The 27,065-nt window shown below is 42.9% G+C and overlaps 1 protein-coding gene across 3 annotated transcripts in view; it reads right to left on the reverse strand.

Moving 5' to 3' along the window:
* The window catches only part of TPRG1 (tumor protein p63 regulated 1), a 223,152-nt gene that overhangs the window by 139,228 nt on the left and 56,859 nt on the right, over positions 1-27,065 (reverse strand). The window contains exon 1 of one of the 3 annotated variants that reach the window (XM_045502612.1): positions 8,963-9,197. The exons of the other annotated variants lie outside the window; for them this stretch is intronic. The gene's annotated coding sequence lies outside the window, so the exon portion shown is untranslated. Of the gene's footprint in view, positions 1-8,962; positions 9,198-27,065 lie in introns of those variants that run through there. 3 annotated transcript variants of the gene reach the window in all.

Below are 27,065 nucleotides of genomic sequence, written 5' to 3' on the forward strand. Positions count from 1 at the left end.
TCATTTGGAACCATTGAACTCTTCTTATTATATTACAGGTCATACACAAAAGCAAAGGAAGGAGAATAAATCTTCCCCTAAGTCTACCATGCAGAGAAAATGAAAGTAGACAATTTGGATGCGTATCCTTTAAGACTTCTACTTTTATCTGTAGATAGTATCTTTTCTTTTACTTCAAAAATGAAGACATGTTGTAAATATTGTTTCAAAAGCTGCCTTTTACACTTAAGATATGGAGTAATACATTGTACATACATTTAATATATTGAGTATTGAGTATACTGTGTGCCAAACACTTGTCTTTAACTGCATTGGCTCATTTCAAGCTCACCACAGCCCTGTGGTCCAGGTATTAGAATTACCCTTTTTACAGACTAGGACACTGAAACTCAGAAAGATTGAGGAATTTGCTCAGGGTCACACAGTTAGTAAGTGATAAGAGTTCCAAGTTGATCAAAGTTCTCTCAAACCTCAGGCCCTGTTTTCTACCACTATGCTAAACTACTCAGTTAATAAATAGTTTCCTACAACAGGATATTACTGGCTGTGTAGGTTCTATTATGCAATCATCTATATTTATTTGAGTCGTGCCCTATTGTTTTTTATTCATGTTGCTGCTTTTTTACTTTGTTTTTTTTTTTAATGACTATGATCCTCATAGAAAAAACTTTTCAAAACCCTTCCTTTTTTCAGAGTCTACGAGTTTTGCACTCTAAGGTGTTCTGTATACGTGGCCAAATTACCCCTCTCAGAAACGTTGTATAATTTGTCTCTGTAGAATATGAAGCTCACTTGTATGGGAAATCTAAAACAACAACAACAACAACAACAACAATAACAACAACAAAACCCTAAAAGAAAAACAAAAAACCATGTTCACAGATGGAGATTGGTAGCTACCAGAGGTAGAGGTTGAAGGGTGGGTAAATCAGTGAAAAGGATCAAAGGTACAGATTTCTAGTTATAAAGTAAACAAACCATGGGGATGTAATGTGCAGCATGGTGACTACAGTTAATAATACTTTATTGCATATCTGAAAGTTACTAAAAGATCTTAAAAGTTCTCATCACAAGAAAAAAATCTTGTAATTACGTATGCTGAAAGTCATTAACTACTCATTCCAGTGACCATTTCACAACATATACAAGTATTGAATCACTACATCGTGTACCAAAAACTAACATGTCAATTATACTTCAATAAAAATAACAAAGAAAACCCCATATATCCAATTTTCCTGCATGTCAGGAGAGAATTTTGTAATTTAAAAAAATATATGTTTTGCAATTAATGGTTTCAATGAGTCCAATATTTGCTTTAACTTGCAATGCTTTAAGGGTGAGATTGAAAGTTTGAGTGTGTCTGTGTATGTTTGGACAGTTTTATTAGCTTCACAGTTTTTGTCTTAACACAAAATTCTTCATTTTATTAAATACATTAATAATTAAACAAATGTTTATAATGTCAACAGATCTTAATTATTACACCAGCTCTACTGAAAGTTATAGGTGTATGTAATGATGGTGTAAAATTTTCAAAATAGACACATCAGTTAATATAGGTTTGCGTATCCCTGACTACAGAGGGAAATGAACCACACCAGCTGGCTTCAAACATTGTAGGTATGATTGCCTAACTCGGTAATTCTACATATAAGAATATCTTGAACGTGGTACTCTATTTTTTTCCTGTGTGACATAGATTAATCTCCATAGTGGAACTGTACATAGTGCAAAATGTTTCACTTAATTAATTAATTTGAATGCATTTGGGGGAAACTTCTCTATGCCAAGCACTATGCTGGGGGAAACAGAGAAATGGAGACTAGAAGAAAACCTGCAAATATGATTTCTATTCTTAAAGAGTAAATTGTCTATAAAAGAATCGGATCTGCCAATAGATAATTACAAGATGGCTGGATAATGACAGAGAGTAATCTGTATAAAGTGCAAAGGAACATTCTAGGGGCGGTGCAGAGTCATGCTGAGCCATCTGGATATATATGGATCTAAGAGTTCTTACACAAAGCAAAACACTAAATAGCCACCAAGAGCCCAGTATGACCCACCACTAAAAGGTAAGGGTTACATTTTACTCTAGGAGTTGCCTTTTGGTTCCAAGAATGATGGGAAAAAACAGCTGCCACTGGGGAAGACAAATGATATGCAAAGCTTTTTATTCTAAACATGCATTTGCCAGGGCTGCATCAAATAATATGTGTTTCAATGGGTCCCTGCTTAGAGTACTAATGTCCCAGTTGGGACCCAGGTAGTGTTGAAGACCCAGATATATATGGTTGGAGCTCCGTGTAAAGAGGAATAACTTTGACAGTGTATGACCTTCAAGTGGAAAGAAAGCAGCAGACAATATTAAGGATGTATGGTGTCAGTAAAGAGATACAAATTCACTATTAGAGGAAGAGATTGATATGAGAATCCATCCAAGATTGCAGGCATATGAAATTGCATTCTTATCCTCCAGCATGGTTCAACACATGAAGTCCTGTGCTGACCACACCTGGAAGACTCTTTCCAAACATTACGAGTATTCACTGATACAGATGCTGAGCTCTTGTTTCCTCCCATGCCTCCAGACATCCTACATCTGGTATGACAGCACCTGCAGTTCAGGAGGCATTGCTGTGAAGTGTGAATTTCCTGGACTGTATGAAAGGTGTTTAAACAACTACAAAGTGAAAGTTTTGTAGAGCTTTCTAGAGAGTTCTAAGGCTATACATGATCTTTGAAATTGTGTTTAGTATGAGGCAGTGGCAGAGAAGAGAACAATGAATTTGAGTCGCAGAACTCAGATTTGAGTCCCATCTCTCAGCAGTGTGCTGTATGATTTTGGGCAGATGACTTCAACCCCCGAGCCTTATTTTCTTTCCCTGAAAAAATTGAAGATGATTACCCCTACTAAGACTACTTCACAGAGGTAGAATAAAGAAAATACTGTATGTGTATCAGTAAGTTACAAGCTCTATACATTTCTATAATTCCCTCCCATCTTAAGAGGGAAAAAAAGCCTCCCTCTTTCCCCTCCATATTGTTCCCATTCTCTCTGGATCCCTCTACCTATAAGCTCTTTGAAAAGAACGTCCTATATTCACCAGCTCCAATTTCTCTTATTCCATTCTCTCCTGATCCTACCCAGCCACACTGCTTGTTACATGTTCAGATAACTAACATCATCTCTCTCCACCTCTCAGTAGCATCTGTGCCGTCTGACCACCCTCTTCTCCTCGGAAAGCTTCTGCACTTGGACCCCAGAGCACACGGTGCTCACCTAGTGTCGGCCCTCCGACACTAGGAGCAGATGGTAGGTGGCTGCTCCTTCTCCATTTTTTTCTTGGTTCCTGTGGAACCAGAGGAAAAAATAGAGGGTAGTGGGAATAGAAGGTGTGGTCTGCTCCAGGGTGCAGATGGTGTAGGGGTGCACTATCTATGGAAAATATAAATGAAAACTGCTTTTTATTACTGTGTGCTAGGGGTTCTAAATAATTTCAGTGATAGAAACCTCTTCTCTGCTGACATAGAGCTGCTCCTGCCATGCCTTTTCCCTTTTGGTACACTGTTGACTGGACTCTCCTCACCTTCGTAACCCAAAACCTTGCAGCATCCAAATCAGCCACTCAATCAATCTCTCTCATTCTCTCTCTCTCTCTCTCTCTCTCTCTCTCTCTCTCTCTTTCATCTATACTAATTCCTTTGATGATCTCATTTAAAAATTTTTTTAATGTTTTTATTTGAGACAGAGAGAGACCAAGCGTGAGTAGGGGAGGGGCAGAGAGAGAGGGAGACACAGAATCCAAAGCAGGCTCCAGGTTCTGAGCTGTCAGCACAGAGCCTGACGCGGGGCTCGAACTCACGAACTGTGAGATCATGACCTGAGGTGAAGTCAGACGCTTAACCGACTGAGCCACTCAGGCGGCCCTGATGATCTCATTTAATTTCATTGCTGTAAATATCATGTATATATTGATTACTTTCATTTTTTATCTTCAGCTCAGATATACTCACTGAGTCCCAGATTGGTATATTAACTCACTACTCGACATCTCTAACTTAACCTGTCCAAAAGTAATCCAATGTTCCTTCAAAACTCAGTGCTCTCATGGTCTTCTCCATCTCAGATATAAGGCCAGTGCTTTCTACGAGTTGCTCAGCAAAAGTCTTAGAGTCATCCTTAGCTTCCTCCTGTCTCATTATTCCCCATTCAGTCAATCTCAACCACACAATTAAAACACATGTCATCTCCACCACTAGCAACTTGTCCAAGCTTCCACATCACTCATCTGCATTATAACAGTTCCTCCTTAATGAATCTCCCTGCTTCTGCCTGCCTTCTCATCACGCCACCCTCATCTATTCTCAACACCCAGACCAAGGGATCCCTTTGAAATGTAAGCCAAACCATGTCATTCCTCTGTCCAAATTCTGCAAATGGCTCCCATCATACTCAGAGTGAAAGTCAAAATCCTTATTGTGTCCTACTGGGCCTGCATTATTGTCGTCTCCATCCCCACTCCCACCATCATCTTTCTTACTCCATTTCCAAAGGTTTTTCCACTGAGTTCACTGTATGCATTTTTCTTTTAAGGGGCCAAGCAGACTGGCTCCAGTTTCAGGACCTTTGCACTTCCTCTTCCAGACGTCTGGAATGCTGTTTCCTCAGTTATTCACATGGCTCATTCCCTTGTATCATTAGGATCTTCACTCAAGTAACAACTTATTTCTTCCTACGCACCCTTTCCAAAATCTCAGCTCTCCAAGACCTCCTATCCTTTTCCCTATTTTCCTCTATATCTCATATATTGTCTATTTTACTGATTAATGTGTTTATTTTCCATCTGTCTCATTAGAAACGTAAGCTACTTGATGGCAGAGATTATTTCTCTCTCTTCATTGCTGAGTTTTTCCCAAATCCTAGAACATATATTCAATAAATAGTTTCAAATGAATGAAACTTGAAGAGATGTTTGTTTTGAACAGATATTCAATAAATAGCTTTAAAGGAATGAATTTTTTTCAGATACCTCATTTTACTCTGTGTCATATCACCTACCTACTTCCCTCAAAGCCCGGGTCTTTGAGATAATTCTGAACCAATCTCACACACAACCATGCACATAAAATGAGAAAAGTTTGGTTAATTATACAAATACCTGTGGTATGTGCAGAAACATTGTTCTGGTGACGAGTGGAGTCCTTTACAAAACTAAAACCTTCCCTTCAACCCATGAGGAATGCTGTAAGCCAGAGTAAAACATTCACATATTTGTGGAATTCTCCAGCAGTGTTTTAATGGAAGAGTGTAGGGCTAGGACATCCAAGAATTTTCTATAACTATTCCTTAGGATGTGACTGCTTCCCAGACCAAAGGAAAAAGTCTATCAACTAAAAATAATGCTCCACATCCCACAAGTTAAGAACTTATGCAACATCACTTTCCTAACTTTCAGATAACCCAGAGGAATAAACTTGCTTTACAAAAAGAAAAGAAAGAAAAATCTTAACCATGTTTTTTTTGGTCCAAATATTCCTTACAAGTTTCTCAACGAGTCTTTTTTAAAATTTCATCCATTTTTCTAATCATTCTGTATATTACTACTTTGCCTCTCTCCCTAAGCATCTGATGCTGCCCATTGTGTTTAGAAGCACTCAATTCTGTTTTTACCCCTTAATTCTTTTGAAAAACTTAAAACTAAGGTTAGTGATACCTACACAAATGTTCTGTCCTGCCAAATTATAGATTTTGATAGCCATGAACTGGGATTAAATGTCTGGTCAATAGTTGCTATGTTCCTCAAATCCATGGTGTTGTGTCTGACCTTAAGCCCGTAGCCTGTCACTTCGCACCCAAGATCTGGTGCAGACCCACATTTCTAGTCTCGATTCCCCCAGGCCCACTGGCGCTATATATAGCTACAACAAATGTGCGTGCACTCTCTTTCTCTAGCTCTCTCTCTCTCTCGTACAGATAGTATCTTCTCAGAGAGCACTGACTTATGAGTTTGCTTTAATTTTTCTTTTACTAGAAACTCTTCCCACCTCTATCTGTCCAAAGCCCACGGCAAATGCCATTTCCTCCTTCTAACCGTCCTGATGGCAGCCTACAGTTTCCATGAATATCTCTTTACTCAGTGAAACCAACAACATTGGCTTTCTTCTTCTTGCAGCATTTATGATATCTTGCGTTATGGTTATTTATGTGAACACTTCCATTATTAGTAAGCCCCTTTGGGGAAGTTTCATTGCTCTTCACCCCTAAACCCCCCAGCCTAGGGCGATATACACCATAAGTGATCAAGAAGTGATTATTTTATTAGTTAATGGATTATAGAAAACATACTATTGGGCTAGTTCCCAGAATTTCAGCAATTTGCTCTGTATTCTTTGGGAATGCGGGGCATTGTGGTACATTCTATGTGTTATCATACATCATAATTTATTTTCTTATGTTTATGACATTGATCTATTGAGTAAAGAGTATTATCCTGCACTTGTCAATTTTTCTCTTATAGGCACCTGGAGGTTATGCTGGAACTGTGTCAGGTAGTTGAATACTTAAGCTCTTAAGTCACTGAGCTTCGACATCTGGCTTAATATCCTGGGTAGGTATGAGGGCCAATGGCATGATCTGCTGAAGTCATCATTTCTCTTCCTACCTCTCAAATAACAAGAGGCTAGGGCCAAAGAATTAATTTCACCTCTTCCCTGGTGACATTGATCTGTGGTCTGGCCTATCATTATGCGGAACTAAGTTTCCCTTGAAACAGAATGATTTGAGCACATGACAGACTGGAAGAGACCAGCATTGACAAATGCAAATCCTGATAGCTGAAATCAGGTCCCACAGGGATGTGGAGAATTGGAGAATACATGCTTCATCTACAAGAAACACATGTTGCCCAGACCCTGCCAATGTGTTTTCCACGTGAGTATGTGGACCCCTATAACCAGACCTTCTGATCTTTCTGAAAAAAAAAAAAAAGAAAAAAAAAAAAAAGAAATTTCAGATATATCAACCTGAATTTTTACAAGGAATTTCCTGGATGTTAAATATTTACAACTGGTTCAATTTTGTTTACCACCGTACCACAAACAAAACACAGCCGAATGCTGGGCCCACCTGTGGGCACTGGTCTTCAGCCTGCGGACTAAAAGAACTCTAAGGCTCAACCCTACCATTAGATTCTACAATTCTGATTTAAAGATCAACCGACATTACAACCATCTGAACAGAGTGACGCCTCTTTAGAAGGATCAACGATCTTTAGAAGATACAAGACCTAGACTGGCTGAAGAGAAAGAAGACGCCACCCGTACTTGCAAATCTCCTAACCTTACACCTAAGAAGAAGTTCCAGAATTTGGCTGAAAGAAAGATTCCACAAGAACCAAGTTAATAAGGAGAGAGGCTTCTCTAGACAAGTCCCCTACTTTACAGGGCATTATATTTCCCTTGAATGCTAAAGGACAAAGCACTCTAAAACTTTTAACTGAAAGACATCGTAAAGGACATCTGGGTACAATCCCCAAAATGATACAGCTCCTGCTTCTGCTGTGGGATGCCCTGCACCATTCCCTATGCGCCATGGGCAGTGAGAAGGTAGGAACATGCGTTTGACTGACAGCTTTAATGATCACTGGCTGTGTGGCCTTGGGCACATCGTGTTATCTTCCTGGGGCTTCGGTTTCTCTATTTTGAATAAGGTAATTGATTAAATGATTTCTTCAAGACCCTTACAGCCAGACAAACATTAAGAATATATAGAAATCTGCCAGAGATGGTGGAGCTACGCAACCCACCGCATTGTGGTGGGCTCATGGGGGTGAATATTAGCACTGTCATAACAAACTCAAACAGACACACACGTGCGCACACACACACACACACACACAGACACACACGAAACATTTCCTTCCACAACTAAGAATGATACAACCTTTTGAGCATGAAGGGAAAATTATAGCTAAAATTAGCAGCTTAAAAAATAAACTACATAATCACTGAAGATGAGATTTTCTTAAAACTATAGAACAATGAGATATAATGATAGCTGTCATAAGAGAGGAAATTGCAGGAGTCAATTTGAAAGGATTTGGGGGTGTTTCTCCCCCGTCGAGATCTGTTTTTCCACATACCACAGGAAGACTGAAAAGCTAAATATTTCCCTAGGGCTTTTGTGAGCTGCGTCTCATAATGCTCCTGCTGACATTAGGAGAGTGTCATCCAGCCCCAGATGCAAGCCTTCTTTCTCATACAGAGAGCTAGGGCAAGTTTCAGGCTGTATGGAACCATTTTCCACATCTGCATGTCACTTTCAAGTTTGCGAGGCCTCTTTACATACATATTCTTATTTGTTCTCTAGAAATGGTCCCTATTTGGTGAAGCCTATGTTTCATTATAAAATCTGTCTCCGATAAGTCCAAAAATATCCCTCCTAACCCGCCTGCAAGGAAATAACACCTTTTGTTTGTCGTTTGACAGTTCAGGAAGCCCTTTCACTTGTCTTGGCTTTTTGAGATAAGGTATGACCTGCTGGGTGGTACAGAAGAGGGAGAGAGAAGGAGGAATCAAATCTAATCTTGGCTTTAGCCTGCTGATCATACTTGAACGAATCACTTCAATTCACTAAGCCTCAGTTCACTAAGCCACTGAATAGAGAAAATTATACCTATCCTACTGCTCTTAAAAGGCAGTTGAGGTCAAAATCAATATATAGATAAGTATGTCAAGTGATTTTATAGGCTGAAAAATGTTGGTCTACAAACCTCATCAACCCTGGGCAGTAAGGACAAATGGAGGACTTTCCAATGGTCGTGGAAAACTACAAGTCTACAAGGAACTGCAAGTCAGTGGTAGAGGTGACCAGAAACCCAAGCCAGGGGGCAGGAGAAATAGATTCATAGAGAGAAACCCCATTTCTTTGCACCAGGGACAAGCTACCTGGCCTTACCTGTCTAGGCTGTGGTTGGTTCTCGGCGCTTTTCTTTCTTTTCTTGGATGAAGAGGGTCAGACCATAGATAGCAGCCAGTGAAAGTGTAGTTGGTTCAGATGAAGCTTAACATGAGGGTGCCCTTGTGTTGCCACCCCCCAGTCTGAGCCCTGCCTCACCAAGTGGGCTGAGAGTTACATGCTCAGCCTCAAACAAAGGGGCAAATGAAATGATTGAGGATGTTTACAGGGTGGAACTCAACCTGTCAGAGACAGGTTTGTGGGTGGGGCCTTTCTTGTTCTACGGTGACACACCTCTCTCTCTCTCTGTCATCCCATTCTTTAAGAAGTCCTGGGTTGTGCTGCCAACTTCCTCTTTGACTGAAATCTTCTGATGGGGTAGGAAGGAACGGCCTCCTGTCCATTCCCCCCATGACATCTGTATGCTCCCATTTAGCTGTAAGGAAGCATAAACCTGAAGCCTTTGCTCCTATTATTAGTATTTTATGATGGACTTGATTTGTTGGCTATTTGTGATTTTGAGCATTGTTACTACTTTTGCCTCGGAAATGTAAAAGACATACACTGTATCCCCATGAGAGCAAACACAAACACGTGTGCATGCAGAGTCTCTGGTCAGTGTTTCTTTTAGGGTATTGCCCCATGACATTGTTTTCCATTTAAGTGTATGTCCCTCTCATTAGACTGTGGGCCCCTTGAGGGTAATGACCACATCTTATCTTCCCCTCTATTCCCCTTACTGTTCAGTGTGTAGCAAGTACTAAATACATGTTGAATGAATAATGATCAAAGAATATCTATTTAATGAATCCTATCTGGCATTTAATGGCTTTGCAACCTATGGCAAGTCATATGTTTACCCTTCTGACCTGATCTCTTTGGTCATCTGTAAATTGAGAATATCATTCCTCCTTCAGAGATGCTGCATTTGAATGGAAGCATTTGAGAATGAACTTAGGATAGGAATTGACATAGTAACAACTATAAGAAAATGTCATTGAATCATAATGAATTGATCTCAAAACCCAGATAAGACTTTTCTACATAGAGAGTCAATATAAAGTATGAGCAGTGAAAAGACATCATGTGTCCACCTGTCTTTTTACAGGTGTTCACCATGTCGAGGACATAACTTAGGTCTTCATCCAACAAGTAGTTAAATGAGCAACCATGTTGGCCATTGTCAGTTCTCCGTGTAGACAAGCATAGAAAAATGAACTAGACCCAGTCTCTGGCATAAAAAGCTCATTAAAATAAAATGGGTAGAAAATTATGGGCACCCCAGCACCACGAATAGGATCTGAACAAGTGCTGAGGGAATCCAGAGGAGGGAGCAATCCAGGAAGGCTTCACAGAGGAGGAGGCAGCCTTAGATCTGGGCTGTTAGGAGAGCTGGCATTGGACAAACGCAGATGGTAGAGCTGGATATAGATGTAAACTGTGAGATGGAATGAGCCATCCCTGATCTAACTGATTTATGCCCTCCTTACTATAGACCCCATGATGAAGAGAGAGTTTCACATAAGTAGTATCTAGGTCACTCCACTTATACACCATAAAACTGCAGGGCAATTAGAAGTAATTGCAAGACTAATATTGTTACCATCTAGCATCAGATGGGGGCAAAGGAGAAGAAGTCTGAGGGATGTGATCCCAGCCCGGGACCAACCCACGCATTGCTGTTTGAAGCATGTTGTTTTAAAGGGCAAGAGACTCTGAAAAGACATCTATGTCCATGTGGCAACTGTCTAATCATCACCAGGCTTCCAGCGGCCATGGGATGCTTCTCTCAACTTGTGCTACGCTCCTGTGACTCTCTACCTAGGCATAACTGGGGCCGCAACAGTACAGCCAGGAGGGTCACAGCAGTTGGAAGAATGTCACACAGAAAACCTGGGCTCTGGGCCCTTGTCACCACTCCCTGGAATCCCTGAGCAAGTAGCTCAGACTTTCTTGGTCCTCCGTTGCCTCTTCTGTGCAATGGGAATTATAACACAGACCTCCACCTGCCTGCCCGGGCTGTCAAGGAAGAAAATGAGATTCTGGAGGTGAGATGAGCTTTGTCAATGTTACGTCCTGGCATGAATGTGCAGCACTGTTATGACAGGACATATGACATCATGTGAGATTCACTTCACAGCTACCTTCTTCAGTTATAGCAAAGGCTGCGTATGGGTCTCCTGGTGGATGACATGGTCCACAGACAAGGATCAGAGAATCACAGAACCATTTTGCAGGATACACACTTACAGATCATTTCTCTTGGTGTCTTGTCCCTCTTCTCTCTTCTGTGACAGCCCTTACAATTTATTCTATTTCCCTTTCCTTCAATCCTGCTGTCACTGCCAGAGAATGTAAGCTGTTGCTAATTTGGGTTAGGAAACGCTGGTTTATTAGGTCTCCCCTCCTGCCATTTTTCAGATGGGGCAGGGTGATACTGATGACCACCCAGCTGCCCTCTCCCTGACCTCAGCAGGGCCACTCTCTTACATCCACGTCTGTGGTGGCAGATGGGTAGGAGAAAGCACAGGTAAGCACGGATCATCCTCAGGCCCTAACTAGGACCACCACGTGCCCCCTCATGCAGAGAAGGATTGGTATGTAGACCTGCACCTTGGACGCTTCATAAATTCTGTCTGTAAGAATCCCACATCCCTGCTCCCCATCTCTGTTCCCTTCCCAGGAGTCTTCTGGGAAAGAGGAGCACAGGGATAAAGAACAGGCACTAGCAGGCATTGTTGAAGCAAACAGGAACCGGCAGGCAGGTCACCCGGCGAGAAATGAGGCAGTACGAGTTTCTTCTTCTCTTGAGTCCCACAGTACATCATAAGCATTACACATTACTGTGGCTAGTCTTCTCCCCTGATCCATATCTGTCTGCTCTCTCTAAAGGTAGGCGCCATGTCTTAAACATTCTTTTTAGGATCTGGAACAGGACAGTGGCAATAGAGGTGCTCAAGAGACGTCAGATGGATGGATGGATGGATGGATGGATGGATGGATGGATGGACGGACGGATGGACGAACGGACGGACAGACAGACAGGCAAATGCATGAGTGTATGCACCACTCTGCTCCCCTGTGTGGCCCTACAAGGCCTGGCCACCACAGAGACGATAAAGTAGGAGGAGAATCGCTATACTCCCCTGTGATTTTGACAGGGGACTAAATTCAGCCCAAAGCATCTTTCTTCCTCTCTCTATTTACTCTGGACAATCTGTCCCTTATCAGATGAGCTCAAGGCTGGTTGGAAATATGTGTATTTTATTTGACAATATCTTCTTCCAGTTTTGTTTTGCCGCGCAGACATTTGTCTGTTTTGCTGTATGTTGTGCATCAGATAGGATTCAGACAAATTGCTTTGGCTTTCTAAACTGTTTTGTTTTCTCCATTCAGTTATCATTGATCTCATTTCCCTTCCTGCATCTCACTCTTCTTCCCCAATTCCAACTTAACTCACAGTGAGAGAGAACAATTCCACTTTTACTCAGCTCCATCGAGGGCTAGATAGGCCACAGAAGTTACAAGGCCCAAGATTTAGTACCCAGGCATAACCAACACGCATGACATTCTGTGGGTCACCTTTCCAATTTGGCCCACTTCTCCTTCACAAAATAAAGCCTGCTCTTGATTGCCACAGAATCAAAGTGGAATAGCTTCAAACCCTCTGGGCACCACGTGGCACTCACATGTGCCATGTTTTCACATTTGGCGCCGCTGGGGAAGATGTCTCATCATTTTTAGCTTTGGTTCAAGGCAATGGGCTGGTGTCTGTTGGCCTAGTGAAGGCCCACTTCACTCTCCATCCCGATCCCCATCCCACTCCTGATCCATCTCCCACCGGAGGCGGCTTCTGGGCAAACAACCCACGCAGTGTCCCAGAGCCCTGTAGATAAAAGGGCCCCTGCATGCCTGTGTTCTGCTGTCACCACGTTGAAATTAACTCTTAAACAAGGGCCCTGCATTTTCATTTTGCACTGAGGCTTGCAAACCGTGTGGCCAGTCTTACAAACCCAATCCCCCAAAGCAATATAGAAGGAAGAGCATCACGAAGAGGAGGATAACAGAGCAGCTTGGCCAGCCGCTGGTGGTGGAGCAAAGGGCTGCCCACATGGCAGAGACCAGCCATGGGATGCCCTGCATTATAGACATTTAACAAGAGAAAGGGCAATGTGGGGGGGTGGAACATGAAACTGCCACAGGCCCCACCCCGATCAACCTTCCCCATCTTGCATGGATTGGGGGCCTGACTCACGCCCAAGGTGTGGCTCACCATTCCTGCTAAGCACACGGGGCTCCTCCCTACTCATGGAGTCCAGGAGCAAGTGTGGGTTGCCCTGGAGTCAATGTGGAAACCATCCAGTCACCACTTGATATCACAGAGCTACATGAAGTTTCAGAGCAGACGTCAGGCAGCCAGCACAGGCCACCCTTTATCAGTGAAATAATCCCCTCCAGGTTCAAGAACAGACCAACCCATGTTCACACTGGGAGTCTGTTTCCCATTCTGGTCTCAGCATTAATTCTGTTTTGAATTACTTCCCTTTTCTAGACCATTGGAATCCACAGAGGCAGAACCTACTCCTCTGTTACACAGGTGACACAATCCCACACCCGGGACAGCAACCAGCAGATTCTGATGCTCAACATATATTGGTCAAATTAAATTGAGGATGGCCCTGATATCTTAAAACTGCAGTACAAGGAAGCTCCTACCACTGGCTCTTCTCTCCCATCCAAAATTCTTCTAATAGCCTGAGTCAGGTCATATGTCTCAGTAGAGAAGAAATCAAAGGAAGGAGGCAAAACTTACACGTGTAAATAAAGAGCCTATCATAAACTACATGCAAGTAAGACAAGCTTTTGGAACACTGAGACTCCAAGGGAAGCATGAAGGTCACTAGTTAGGAGGAAATGAATTACACGCTTGTGTTGGTTTGGAGAGTCATTTCCGAGTGCTAGTTCACCAACTGTCTAGGTGGGCTTGGGAGAGTTTCCTTCCCTGGACTTTGGCTTGCTGGTCAACAATGTGAGGAGGACTGGATGTGCTCAGAGTGAGGTCCCTTCCAGGGCTGGCATTCTGTTCTTCTAAGAACCAAACTGTTATCAACTCCATTTCAGTGTCATGACTTAAGAACTGGTTTTTAGGGTAGGATTGTATTCTAGAACCCAAGTTGGCCTGACAAAATAACAAAAATGACAAAAAATGCAGTTCAAGAAGTTGAGGTCTGACCACAAAAGGTGACCCAGAGAGGAAGCTGCTAGAGAATTCTTCTGATGCCAGATAGAGGGGGTTACAATCCAGGTGACAGAGACACATTGGGATGGGTGGACTAGGCATCAAGGAGGGGCCCTGGAGCAGTAGGGCCCCTGCTCCCAAGTGATGTGATTTAGACTGAGTCCTGCCACCAAGCACAGCCACTTGAATAGTCATGCTGCTCTGATGGGATATGTGATGAATGGGGGGTGGTAGGCTGCAGACCAAGGCCATCTTACTGAGGGTCCTGAATACTAGGCCAGGAAGTTTATACTTTATTTTCATCATTATTACATGTTGGGGACCCTGTTGAGTCTTGACATTTGAGGAATTCCTGTGAGCTGTGACCAGAATGCAAGCAGACAGACTGAGATGTTGCCCAAATCACACGGGAAAGGGGATGGAGTGTTCCTTTGGCCTGTCAAACCCTGCCCCGGTCACATTCCTGAAACATCATAATTTTGCACACAGATAACGCTACGTGACCATCTGAACCAAAGCCGGCCCCGCAGTTTGGGCTTCATAACTCCAGGCTCAGCCTGGCCCCTTATACCAAGGAATCCTTTGGTGCAAGGCCCAGGAAACACAGCCCGAAGGCAACATTTGATGTGCAGACAGTTCCTGGACCACCTGCCTGAGAACCTGTGGTAAAAAGTGCATATTCCCTAGCCTCATTCTCAATTTACTAGATTCAAACCCCTAAAGAAGGGTCCAGGAATCCTCATGTTAAGAAGTCCTGTTGTGAGGCAGGGGCAGGGGGTATGCTGGGGTGGCTCAGTCGGTTGAGCATCCTACTGTTGATTTCAGCTCAGGTCATGAACTCATGGTTCACGGGTTTGAGTCCAGTGTTGGACTCTACTGACAGTGTGATAGATAGATAGATAGATAGATAGATAGATAGATAGATAGATAAATCCTGCTGGGTGACTGGTATGCACATAAAAGGTTGAGAACTAGAGTGTTTCACTTTGTCAAACTACTGACAGAGAACTCCAATGTGAAACAGGTACACAAAAACCCAGGGGCAGGAGCTTGTGGGATGAATCAGTTTCCAATACACAGAAGTCATGGTGAAACTGTGTGACTGGAACATCGGGTGGTAGGGCAAGTGGAGCATGTGATAAAGTCAGAGGACGGACAGTTGTATGTAAGTGACCCACAAGCCCTTTATTTCTGCCTTGCTTCTGATGATAGGACATGAGAGTTCTTAGGTGGAGTTTCATGAAGGGCATCCACACTTCCAGGGAGGCTCTCTGCCATGTGAAGGGTGTGGGGCCGGTGAGGACAAGCCCCTGCTCCCTAGAGTTTTCTTACAGCACGTTTGGGACCCCAGGTGACGTGGGACCTGCACAGGGAACAACATGCCATATCCGTTTTCAGAGGGCGTCAACACCCTCCTTCCCACACCTGCTGTTCCCAAATATCACAACCTGATTTTTTTTCTCCAACCTCCTGTCTTGATAATGATTAAATATTCATGGATTGCGGTGATGCCAGCATACTTTGGGAAATTTCAGATACCTTTTTTTAAACAGAAGCTTCTTTTTTCTTTCAGATGATTCCACTTTTGAAGAGAGGGAAAAAGAATGACAAATTGCAAGTGACTCAAAAAGTAGAAACTGACAAAAAAGCTAGTAACGTCCTAAGTTTTTCGATAGTGTTTCCAGCCCAAAGTATCCCACTTAAGGAGCAATGAAGCACAGAATTTAGAAAACAGAGATGCCGAAGAGCAATCGTTCACATTACAAAAGAATTTTTCATTTTAGCACAGGGTCCATTTACATAGCAGAGTCCCTAGTTCTGTGTAAAATACAAGCAAATTTGCATATATCTGTATTATTTATTTATTATGCAAAAAGATGGTCACCACCAAGTTGCCCCTTGAGCTACCAGGAAGGACAGGCTGATCCCCAGGTAGAGCCAGTGGGCATGCATGCCAATTCAACCAGAGAAATTCCACTGCTACCTGGGTATCCATTAGAGGTTCCCAGAACTTTTAATTTTTACAAAGTTGTGGGGAGGGGCCAGTAATACACACAGAGACCTCATTCCTTAAGTTGGCATTTCTGAAAACTAAGACACATCGTGGGACGACTGCCCTGAAGTCATATACTAAATTTTAGTTTCAGAGTAGTTATTCCCCTTTTCACTATACTTTGTTACTACACAGAAATCTTCCACGTTTATTAGAGTAGCCTGTTTATCTCCTAGAACTATTATGGCTTAAACCTAAAACCAATAATTTGTTAAAATAGCCAGAACAACTGGTGATGAAGTTATTTCCCTTTCCACTGTACTTTGTTACCCCATAGAAATCTTCTACATTTATTAGAGTAGCTTGTTTATCTCCTAGAAATATTATGGCTTAAACCTAAAACCAGTAATTTGTTAAAATAACCAGAACAACGGGTGACGAACTCGTACACTGAAGGTAAGATGTGAACTCTTGGCTTCCTAAGCAAGTCTGACATTCTTAAAGGTCTCCAGATCAGCTGAATAATGTCAGTGTTGATCACAGTTCTGTCTTGAACTCACAATACAGATAACTTGGGCCAGCACATTCCAAAATTTTACTTAAAATACCAACTAAAGCAAGGCGTTATCAAGTTGAATCAATGCCTCAGTGAGAATTAGTCATTCAGAGGAAAAAAACCTAAGAACCTGATGTTGGATCAGTTTGTGTCCTATATTTATTTATTTCTAATTAGTTAACAGATACCTATGTAGTGCTTAACTATGTGCCAGAAACTGCAATTAGAGCCTCACAAATATTAATCATATAACCCCCACAACAACCATGTGGGGGTGGGTACTATACATCATTGCTATTTCACAGGTGGGGAAATTGGGTACCAAAGGCTAACTGGACCACCATCACACCACTGTTCAGTGTGACAATTATAAAAGATGCTCTCCTGGGTCGCATTTGACATAAAGGGGTACTGTATCACCATCAGGATCATCTCCCCAAACTCCCCTGGAGTTACTCCAAGACCTCCGAAAAGCAGAACCACTTAAAAGCTGTACCACTAATTTCATTATTAACAATCAGCTGATAATACTATCTAATATCAGTGCCTTGTGCTCCACCAACACCGTGTTAATGCTTTATATACATGCTAATTCGATCGGGGAGACATTGCCATTGGACCCATTTTGCAGATGAGGGAAGAGACTCGGAGAAGTTAAGGGATATGCTGAAAATCATGAGACCCTTAAAGGACAGAGCTGGAGTTCAGCACCAGATTCGTCTACCTACATTACATATGTTGTAGCCGAGGTCTTTAATAGGTTCCTGCAGGTGTGTTTGTGTTATCCACAGTGTTTTAATAATTTTTGGAGAGAAATGCTAAAATCGAGTCCCTGAGAGATTTCCATGAAAAATCTATAGCCTGGTCCTGTCATGAGCCCCTGAAACACATCAGAGACTGCTGAGCATTTGCAGAGCCCTATGAAGAATCACTAAGTTAAGACGCAATTGCTGTGACCTACTGAAAGTATCTTCTACTGCAAATTATCCCTGCATGGCAAAGATGCTGGGATTACAACTAGTAATGTTCTGTTAACATTGAAATAAAAACAAAGCGCAAATTTACACAGCGTGAGGACTCTCAGGGTTCATCCGTGTTGTAGCTCGTGTCAGCACTTCACTTCTTTTTATGGCTAAATAATATTCCATTGTAGGGCGACACCCCATTCTGTTGATCCATTCAGTCATTTGTGTTTGCCAGGAGGCGCAGGGAGTGGAGAGTGATAGCTTAGTAGTTTAAGGTTTTCCTTTGGGGTGATGAAAAGATCTGGAACTATGTAGGGGTGATGATTGCACAACATGGGGATGTACTCAATAGTTAGAATGGTAATTTTATGTTACGGGTATGTTACCACAATAAAACAAAACAAAACAAAACACCCTAGTAGTTCATAGATCTTCCAAGAAACCTTACTTTAAAGAAACAGTAAACTCACTTGGAGTCTTTGTTTGGTAGCCTATGTGTACTCTGATCTCCTCTAAAACAGAAACCAGCAACACTGATATGAACTTTCAAGATCCCATCATGGTATTTAAAGTCACCTCCCCAAATTTCCCTACTTGTCTGTTATGTTCTCAGAGGCCTGGAATAATCTGTTTTCAAATGATTTCTGAGGTTTTCCCACCTCCGTGTCCTTACTTTCCTCTTGACTTAGAACTTGGAACACTGCCACCTTTCCTCTCCCTTATCAGCCATCAAAGATCAAGATAAATGGTATCATCTGGCTGTTGCTAGAGACAGATGCAAACCCCACTTCTGATACAACTTATTGTATCTTCCTTGTCATATTACCTACCCTTTTGCTCCAGAAAGCTCTCAGTGCTTCCTCATTGCAAATCAAACTGAGTACAAAATTATTGTCCTGTCATGAAAGACTCTTAACAATAACGCCTCACCCTCATCCCTCATTATTTTCCTTCACATATCATATACTCCAGCCAAACTAAACTGTCACCATTCCCCAAATATGTCTCACACACTTGTACACCCATGCCTTTTCTCGGGATGTTCCCTCTGCCCCAGAGGCCCTTCCCACCCCTCCGCCTACAGAAACCCTTCACAGCTCCCAAGGCGATTCCAAATTTACCTCTTCTGTGGAACCTTCCACCAGAGCTTACCATCCTTCCACCTTTCAGAGGCCACCTGCCTTGACTCAGACCCTCTGTCACAGTACGGACCCTATCTGTCTCAGAACAGAATGATTTCTAGTCTGTGCCATTCCCACCTGGTCTGTGAGCTTTTTAAGAGCAAGAACCGGGGCGCCTGGGTGGCGCAGTCGGTTGAGCCTCCGACTTCAGCCAGGTCACGATCTCGCGGTCCGTGAGTTCGAGCCCCGCGTCAGGCTCTGGGCTGATGGCTCAGAATCTGGAGCCTGTTTCCGATTCTGTGTCTCCCTCTCTCTCTGCCCCTCCCCCGTTCATGCTCTGTCTCTCTCTGTCCCAAAAATAAATAAACGTTGAAAAGAGCAAGAACCATTGTCACAATCACTGTAAGTCCATCATCCCTGCCGTATAACAGAAGCTCAATTAAAATGTATCTCATGGAATGGAATGGTATAAAATATAATGAATAAAGGCAAAAAAATTAATAAAGCCCCTGCATTTAGACCGACTTCCAGGCTTTTGAGCCTACACAATGGAATATTGTGCATAGGCTTGGCACCTGACAAAAAGTAGTTGGTGAGGGGAGGCAGGTAGATGTGCATAAGAACAAAAAGAAAGATTTGCTATTTTTAAGCTACGAGGGAGGGGAGGAGCAAGCACTCTGTCAGGCCCCTAATATATTTGTATCATTTGATGCTCATGATATCCCTTCTTTGATGGCTGAAGAAACTGAGGAAGAATAAGAGTGAATACACTGCCCATGTTTCGACAGGTCGTCTGACTCTACAGCCCATGCTGTTTTCCCAGAGCACACTGCTTCTTAGAGAGAGAGAGAGAGAGCGAGAGAGAGAGAGAGAGAGAGAGAGAGAAGCTATGACTATCTTCTCTAACTCTAGCCCCCAGGATGATCTTACACCAGATTACTTCAGTTTACATGTAATAAGATGCAATAACAACGAAAGCCAATACCTCCTAAATGTCTATCACGTATCAATTAATAGGTTCTTTCAACACATTGTCTCAAACTCTACAGGCATCCCAAGAAGTGGATATTATAAATCTCATTACAAGGAAGGAAACAAAGTTCATCAATATGTCCAAAGTCAAGGCACATCACAAAGCCAAAAATCCAACCAAGATCTTTATAAAGCACCCTTTCAATTTCATCTTGGCCTCTTCTCCATAGATTCTAGCCATAAGTAGTATATTAAGAGGAGTCTTTAAAAAAAAAAAAAAAAGGAAACAAACAAACAAAAACAAAAAATACCACCATGGAAAAAATTGCTATCTTGAATATGAAGAGCATAATAAGAATTTTCCATTTGGTGATTGAGATCTTTATCCCTCAGAGAGAAACATACATAGAAACAGGTCTAGCAGGTGAAGAGGGTGGGGCAACACCTGCCTCTCCTTACTTCCTCTGAGCTTTTATCTTTCCCTAGAGTTCTTTTATTTTGATTCCTGTTGCCACCACCAAGCTAAGTCCCCATCTCTCAGGGCTGGGGAGGGGGAGAAGATAACAGAGGTACTTTCCTTTTTTTTTTTTTTTTTTTTCTTCTCACCTTAAGGTAAACATAATCTTCATTCTTGTGTTCCTTAGCACAACAGAGACAGGCTGACATAGTCAATGTGAAATTTACCAAACACTAAGAAAAGCCCAAATGGAAACAAAGAAAATAACAACAGCACAAAATAGACAACTGATTCCAAGACCTGTAATTAGAGAAGGGGGTTACTGAGCACCACATTCTATCACATTCCCCTAGCCAAAGATTATCTTACACAACTTACCACAACCTTGTATGGAGTCTTTCCCTCTTGACTCCATGTGGGATCGTTCTCCTGCCACGAAGAAGAAATCACCCAATCAAATCCCCAGAGTCAACTCTCAGACTACTTTGGGTTCTTCCACTCAATTCTGCTTTCCTTTCATAGAATTCAGCTCATAGATCATCTGCCAAAAGTTACTAACTGACATCCATGAGTCTTAATGAGCACTTCAGCTCATCCCAGCTCAGGCTAACAATTTTGACCACTTCCTCATCAGCCTTCAGTTGACCCCTGCACCCGCCCACCCACCCACCCACCCATCCATCCATCCACCATAGAGGCATTCCTTTGGAATTTGAATTTTAGAATTTATTATGACATTAAACACAGGCAATCTCTGAGAGAGCCACCCCCATACTCCTTTACAATGCTTGCCAAGACTGATGACAGCAGCTCTTTGCAGCTCGTGAACCTCATAGAGAAACACTCCATCAAAGCATCACCTACCACAACAGAGTTTACTTCAGGGCTGTGACTTTGCATCTGCAGCACCTGAGAAAAACAGACGTCCTATTTCTCCTTTCACATGCCGCATTGTACCCCTAAGACCAAGAACAACATTAGAAGATCGTTAAGTCATACCAGCCACTGAATTACATCATTCTTGCTGGAGGCCCATGGCTGACTTCAGGTTGTGGGTAATCACACCAAGAATATATAAATAACAACAACGAATGAACAAACACTGCCGCCTTAGAGTCCTGAAAGTGCTCTCTACTTTATGAGAGTTTCTCATCTCTCAACTCTGTTGGGCCTCCCAGCAGTTCTAAGAAATCACCAGGATAGGGGGTATAGCTCCACCTTTCCCTCTTCCCAACCTACTCCTGCAGGATCATCTTTCCCTTTCTCCTCTGTGTTACCTTGACACACCATGCTTCTTGTTTATGCTTCTCTACATTTGTCTGCCATATTCCCTCCACCCGAAACAACACCTCCACCTCATCCTGCACCTGATGGAACACACCATCCTCCTGACACTCACTCCCTGGGAAACCTTTGGTAATTCTCAGAGTTGGGTCTGTCCCCTTATCTCTTCATTTAAAAGGCTGGAAAGAAATTGTATTACCTTTTTTTTTAAGTACATTGCTCAGATTAACTACCATTTTGAATTTTTTAAAAGAGTATACTATGAGTTAGCATCAAAATGAAAAGCTGTGAGCACAGAATGGCACAGACCCAGGGCGGTAGGGTGTGAATATGGTGTGAGAGGAGCACATTTTTATCATTATAGGAATAACTGCCAGCTCCTCAGAAGAAACTCCTGGAGACAATAAACTTTATTATCTTAACAGCTTTTACAATCATTCTTTTTCAGAAGAAAATTGCCTTTGTCTAGGGCAAAAAAAAAGAGAGAGAGAGAGAAAAAGAAAAAAAAATACCTTGATGAATTCTTGGGTAGAAAATGTGCTTTTGAAGACAGCTACAGCTACAGAGAAGAGGGCAAATATCTACGGGGAAAATGAGAGTAATTTGGTTTTATTCCTCAGAAGAGGGAGTGTAAAAGGAAGACAACAGAGCTGTGAAGTGGAGGAAAAAGACAGAACCACTGTGATGGAAACCAAGTGAACAAAACAGAATGAGTCCCGTGAAACCCCGTGTCATGGGAACGCTGACAGGGCTCTTCCCATCTGAAGGTAGTAAAAAGCCCTGGATCCACACAACCTCTCAGAGCCTCAGTTCCTCCAGCGGAACAAAGAGAATAATAATGAAACCTAGTTCACGGGGCTGTTTTGGAAAGTGAGTAATAAGAGATGGGTGTGAGAACATTTTGAAAACCATAACGATGGTGACTATTTCCTCTACAAGATGGTTTGAGGGACACTCCAGTGTCGACACTGAATGACTACGATGTTGATATTCAATATCTTTTTGATTATAAATGGTTGGGCCTGCGTTTTTGTTTTGTAAATGTGGCCCCGGAGAACCAAAAGCGTGATGTAACATTCACAAAGTCTCACAGTAAATAGGTGATGTCCCTTTAATCCATTTGCTTATTTATTCAAGATTTATTAGTCTCTATAACATGTATTGCACATACAGGGCAACCATAATTCAGTCTTTATTGCTATTAGACAGGTCGGGTTCCCTCCAGCCAGAAAGGAAAGAGGATGACAGATCTTATGAGAACTCCTGTTGCAGACCCTGCATGTTCCAACCCAGCAACCTTACCCAAGGAGGACAATGGGGAATGCGTTCACAAAGCAAATCTGCCCATCCTCCTGGGATGCAGCAGTATGCCCGATGTTTTGTTGTGTGTTGTATTTTCATGGAAACTTCCTCCCAAAGGGTGAAGGATGCCTGCCACACTCCCTTAACAGACTACTCACTTCCTTCTTTGCTTTTTCTGTTCTTCCTTGTCTTTTGCCAAAAGCATCATCAGACAAACCAGAACAGAAGGTGGCCGGAACCTGGCCTGTGTGTCCACCTCACAAAGCTCCAAGCCAGAAGGAGAGTGCCCCTCACTGAGTTCCTGGCATTTGATGTTCAGTCTGGAAAGGAAGCATGGCCATCTGCCTTGGACTCTATCAAATGGAGTCTGTGCTCACTGCTAAGTCCCATGGCCATGTGGATCGTGGACCAGTTGGAATAGAAACAAGCTCTCCAATGCAGCATGAGTAATGACAGCTCTAGGGTCAGAACAAAACCCAATAGGAAGGCAGGGAAGAGAAGACGAGAGAAGTAGGTCAGTGCCTGCTCTTCAGGACCCCAAACAGAATGGTGGGTGCTGAGACCCTGGCTGGCCAACCACTCATTCAAGCTTCTCTCCAAGGCACGCAACTGAGACAAAGGAGAAGCAGAGAACCAGGGTCAAGGAGGTTCATGGAAAACAATGGCTCCCACACCCGTTGTTTACAGATGAGGAAACTGAGGCTCAGAAAGAGGGAGTGACAGCAGCTGAGTAGCAGAGCCAGAGTCAGAATTGGGCATCCCATCCCCCTGGCCAATAGCTCCTCTCCTACACTGACATAACTCGCATCACTGGCTGAGGAGAGCCAAGTGGGGTGAGGGCAGAAATGCGGTGGTTGTTAAGTGACTGTCTCCGTGATGCTCAGTGTAAGGAATCTGTCCCACAGCCCGAGAACCCCATCAGCAGGCCATCAACAGGCCTCCAGATAATACAGTTTACGTCAAAACAACTTTTATTTCCTGACTGCTTTCTCAGCTGTGCCTTAAAATAAAATGTATGTGTCTAATCTCATCCGGCTCTGTGCTGCCTCTGCCATCAGAGAAGCGGGCGGGAGTGCTGCCGGAGAGGCTGCAGAGAGTGGGGGACTCTGTGGGGTACACCAGAAGAAGAGCGGTGGCGGTGCAGACACCCCCCGCCCCCACCAGCTGAGCTGGGTGTGCATCTTGTGCGCATCTTCCTGGCTCGGCCTCTTGGCACCACAAGAGCAGAAAGGGCCCGGCCATGTGGACCTTCAATGCCACCCAAGGCAGGTCTTCCCCATCACCCTAAGGGTCACCTCATCCTTCCAGTTGTTCCACCATAAACCCTGAGAGTTATCCCCATTCTCTTTCCTGTAGACTTGGCATCCAGTCTATGGGTAAACATCGTTGGCTCTAACCCCCATAATATAGCCTGTGTTTGCTTCCTATTGCTGCTGTTAATGATTGGCCACAAATGGAGTGGATTATGTGCCACAATTGTTTGTTTTTTGTCTTATATTTCTGAAGGTCAGAAGTCTGCTAGGCTGCATTCCTTCTGGAAGCTCCAGGAGAAAACCTTTTCCTTGACTTTTCCAGCTTCCAGAAGCCAGCTACAATCCTTGGTTCCTGGCCCTTTACCCCATCTGACGTCAAAGCCAGCAGCATCTTCTCTGTTTCTTCCATCACTACATATCTTCTTTCTAACACTACTGTGTCCCTCATAAGGACTCCTGTGGTAATGCTGGGCTCATATGAATAACCCAGAATAATCTCCCCATCTCAAGATCTTTAATTTAACCACATCTGCAGGGCACCTGGGTGGCTCAGTCAGTTAAGTGTCCAACTTCAGCTCAGGTCATGATCTCACAGTTCATGGGTTCGAACCCCATGTCAGGCTCTGTGCTGATAGCTCAGAGCCTGGAGCCTGCTTCAGATTCTGAGTCTCCCTCTCTCTCTGTTCCTCCTCCACCTATGCTCTGCCTCTCAAAAATAAATAAACATTAAAAAAAAAAGAATTATTAACCACATCTGCAAAGTCCCAGTTGCTCAATGGTTCCAGGTATCAGGACTGAACACGTTTGGGGACATTTTCTCGTCCTACCACATAGCTAAATTGTGATTATTTTCCCAGGACCTCCATAGCTACTCCCCTAATCCCAGCCTCCATCATCACTCACTTGGGTTGCTGAACAACCTCCTGACCAGTGTCCCTGCTTCTGCCATCCCTCTACTGGCACCACCCACCCCCACCCCTGGTCTTCCAGACACAGCAGTCAGAGTGGTTTATTAGGAATGTAAGTCAGATCATGTCCGTCCTCTGCTCAAGATGTCTTATGGCCTCCAAGACCCCCATGATCCAGCCCCAGCACCTGCAGTCCTTACCTCCTCCAGTTCCCTTTCTCTCACTCTGTCCCTACCAAACTGGGCTCTAGATGGGTCCTCAGACATGCCAGGTGCACTTACGCCTGAGAGCATTTGGCACATGCTATTCCCCTTTCTTGAGACACTCTTCTCCAGAGGCTCACATGGCTCATTCCCTCATCTCCTTTAGGTCCTTGATTAAATATCACTGCCTTAGCAAGACCTATCTTGTCTGCCCACTTTAAAATGACAACATCTCTTGGGGTGCCTGGGTGGCTCAGTCCGTTAAGCAAGTGACTTCGGCTCAGGTCATGATCTCGTGGTTTTGTGGGTTCAAGCCCCGCGTCGGGCTCTGTGCTGACAGCCTAGAGCCTGGAGCTTGCTTCGGATGCTGTGTCTCCCTTTCTCTCTGCCCCTCCCCTGCTCATTCTCTTTGTCTCTCAAAAATAAATTTTAAAAAAGTTAAAAAAAATTTGAAATGACAACATCTCCATAATACAGCCACCTTCCCTGATTTATTTTTCTTTCTAGTATTTACCTCCATCTGACATACTACTACACGTGGGTTTTTTTTAATTTTATAATATTTTTCTTTATTTTTGAGAGAAAGACACAGAGTGAGTGGTGGAGGGGCAGAGAGAAAGAGGGAAACACAGAATCTGAAGTAGGCTCCAGGCCCTGAGCTGTCAGCACAGAGCCCGACACGGGGCTCGAACTCATGAACTATGACATCATGACCTAAGCCGAAGTCAGACGCTGAACTGACTGAGCCACCCAGGCGTCCCTATACTACTTATTTAATACTACGTGTTTATACAAATGTTTAACTGGTTATTTTTCTGCCTCACCTCTCTCCCCACCACAGAAATGTACACTGTGTGAAGGCAGGTAGTTTTACTTTTTCTGCTCACAGCCTCAGCACTTGTCACATGGCACATAGTAGGTGCTCAACAACTATTTGATGAATCAATGAAGCAATGAATCAGTGAATGAAGTTATTTCTCTGAGACTGCTTCTATAGCCATAAAATGAGAGTAACAATATCTACTTTTCATGCTTTTCTGGACATCCCTCAGGTCTTCCTGTGCAAAATCCAAAATTTTTCCTATTTTTTAAGAATGATCCAAGCTGTGAGATATCGATAAGCTTGCTTTCCTCTTATCCAAGAAAACATTTTCCTCACCTTCCCTGCTCTTACAGGCAGAAAGATAATGGGCATGTGGTAGATTTAGCCAACAGTTTTCTCTGTTTTATTTCTCTTCTGTAGGGTAACCTAAGATATGCCTGTTACCACTTTCATAAGACAGCTGTGCAAATACTATTGACCCTTTGATAACACAGGTTTGAACTACACAGGTCCACGTATAAGTAGATTTTTTTTCAATAAATGCAGTATAATACTGTAAATACCGTAAATGTATTTTCTCTTCCTTATGATTTTCTTCTGTGTAGTTTCCTTTATTGTAAGAATATAGTATGTTTTACATATATAAAATATATGTTAATCAACTGCTTCTGTTATCAGTAAGACTTCTGGTCAACAGTAGGCTATTAGAAGTTTAGTGTTTGGGGAGTCAAAAGTTATACGTGGATTTTCAACTATATAGGAGTCAGCATCCTTAACCCTCACATTGATCAAGGGTTAATTATAATAGAGACTAGCAATCCTACTCCTTCTTAGATTTTTCCTTCACCAAAAAAAAAAAAAAAAAAAAAAAAAAAACATTTCCAGTGGAACAGACATGATCATTTTACTACCACACATCACTTTTGTAAAAAACCTGCCCATGTACAGTCTTCACTGGATGATGGGCTTTCTTCCAGCTTAGGAGTAGTCACGTTCATGAGCTAGAACCTGCTTCTTGCTGAAGCTG

The sequence above is a fragment of the Leopardus geoffroyi genome, chromosome C2, assembly GCF_018350155.1.
Source record: "Leopardus geoffroyi isolate Oge1 chromosome C2, O.geoffroyi_Oge1_pat1.0, whole genome shotgun sequence".
Classification (NCBI taxonomy): domain Eukaryota; kingdom Metazoa; phylum Chordata; class Mammalia; order Carnivora; family Felidae; genus Leopardus; species Leopardus geoffroyi.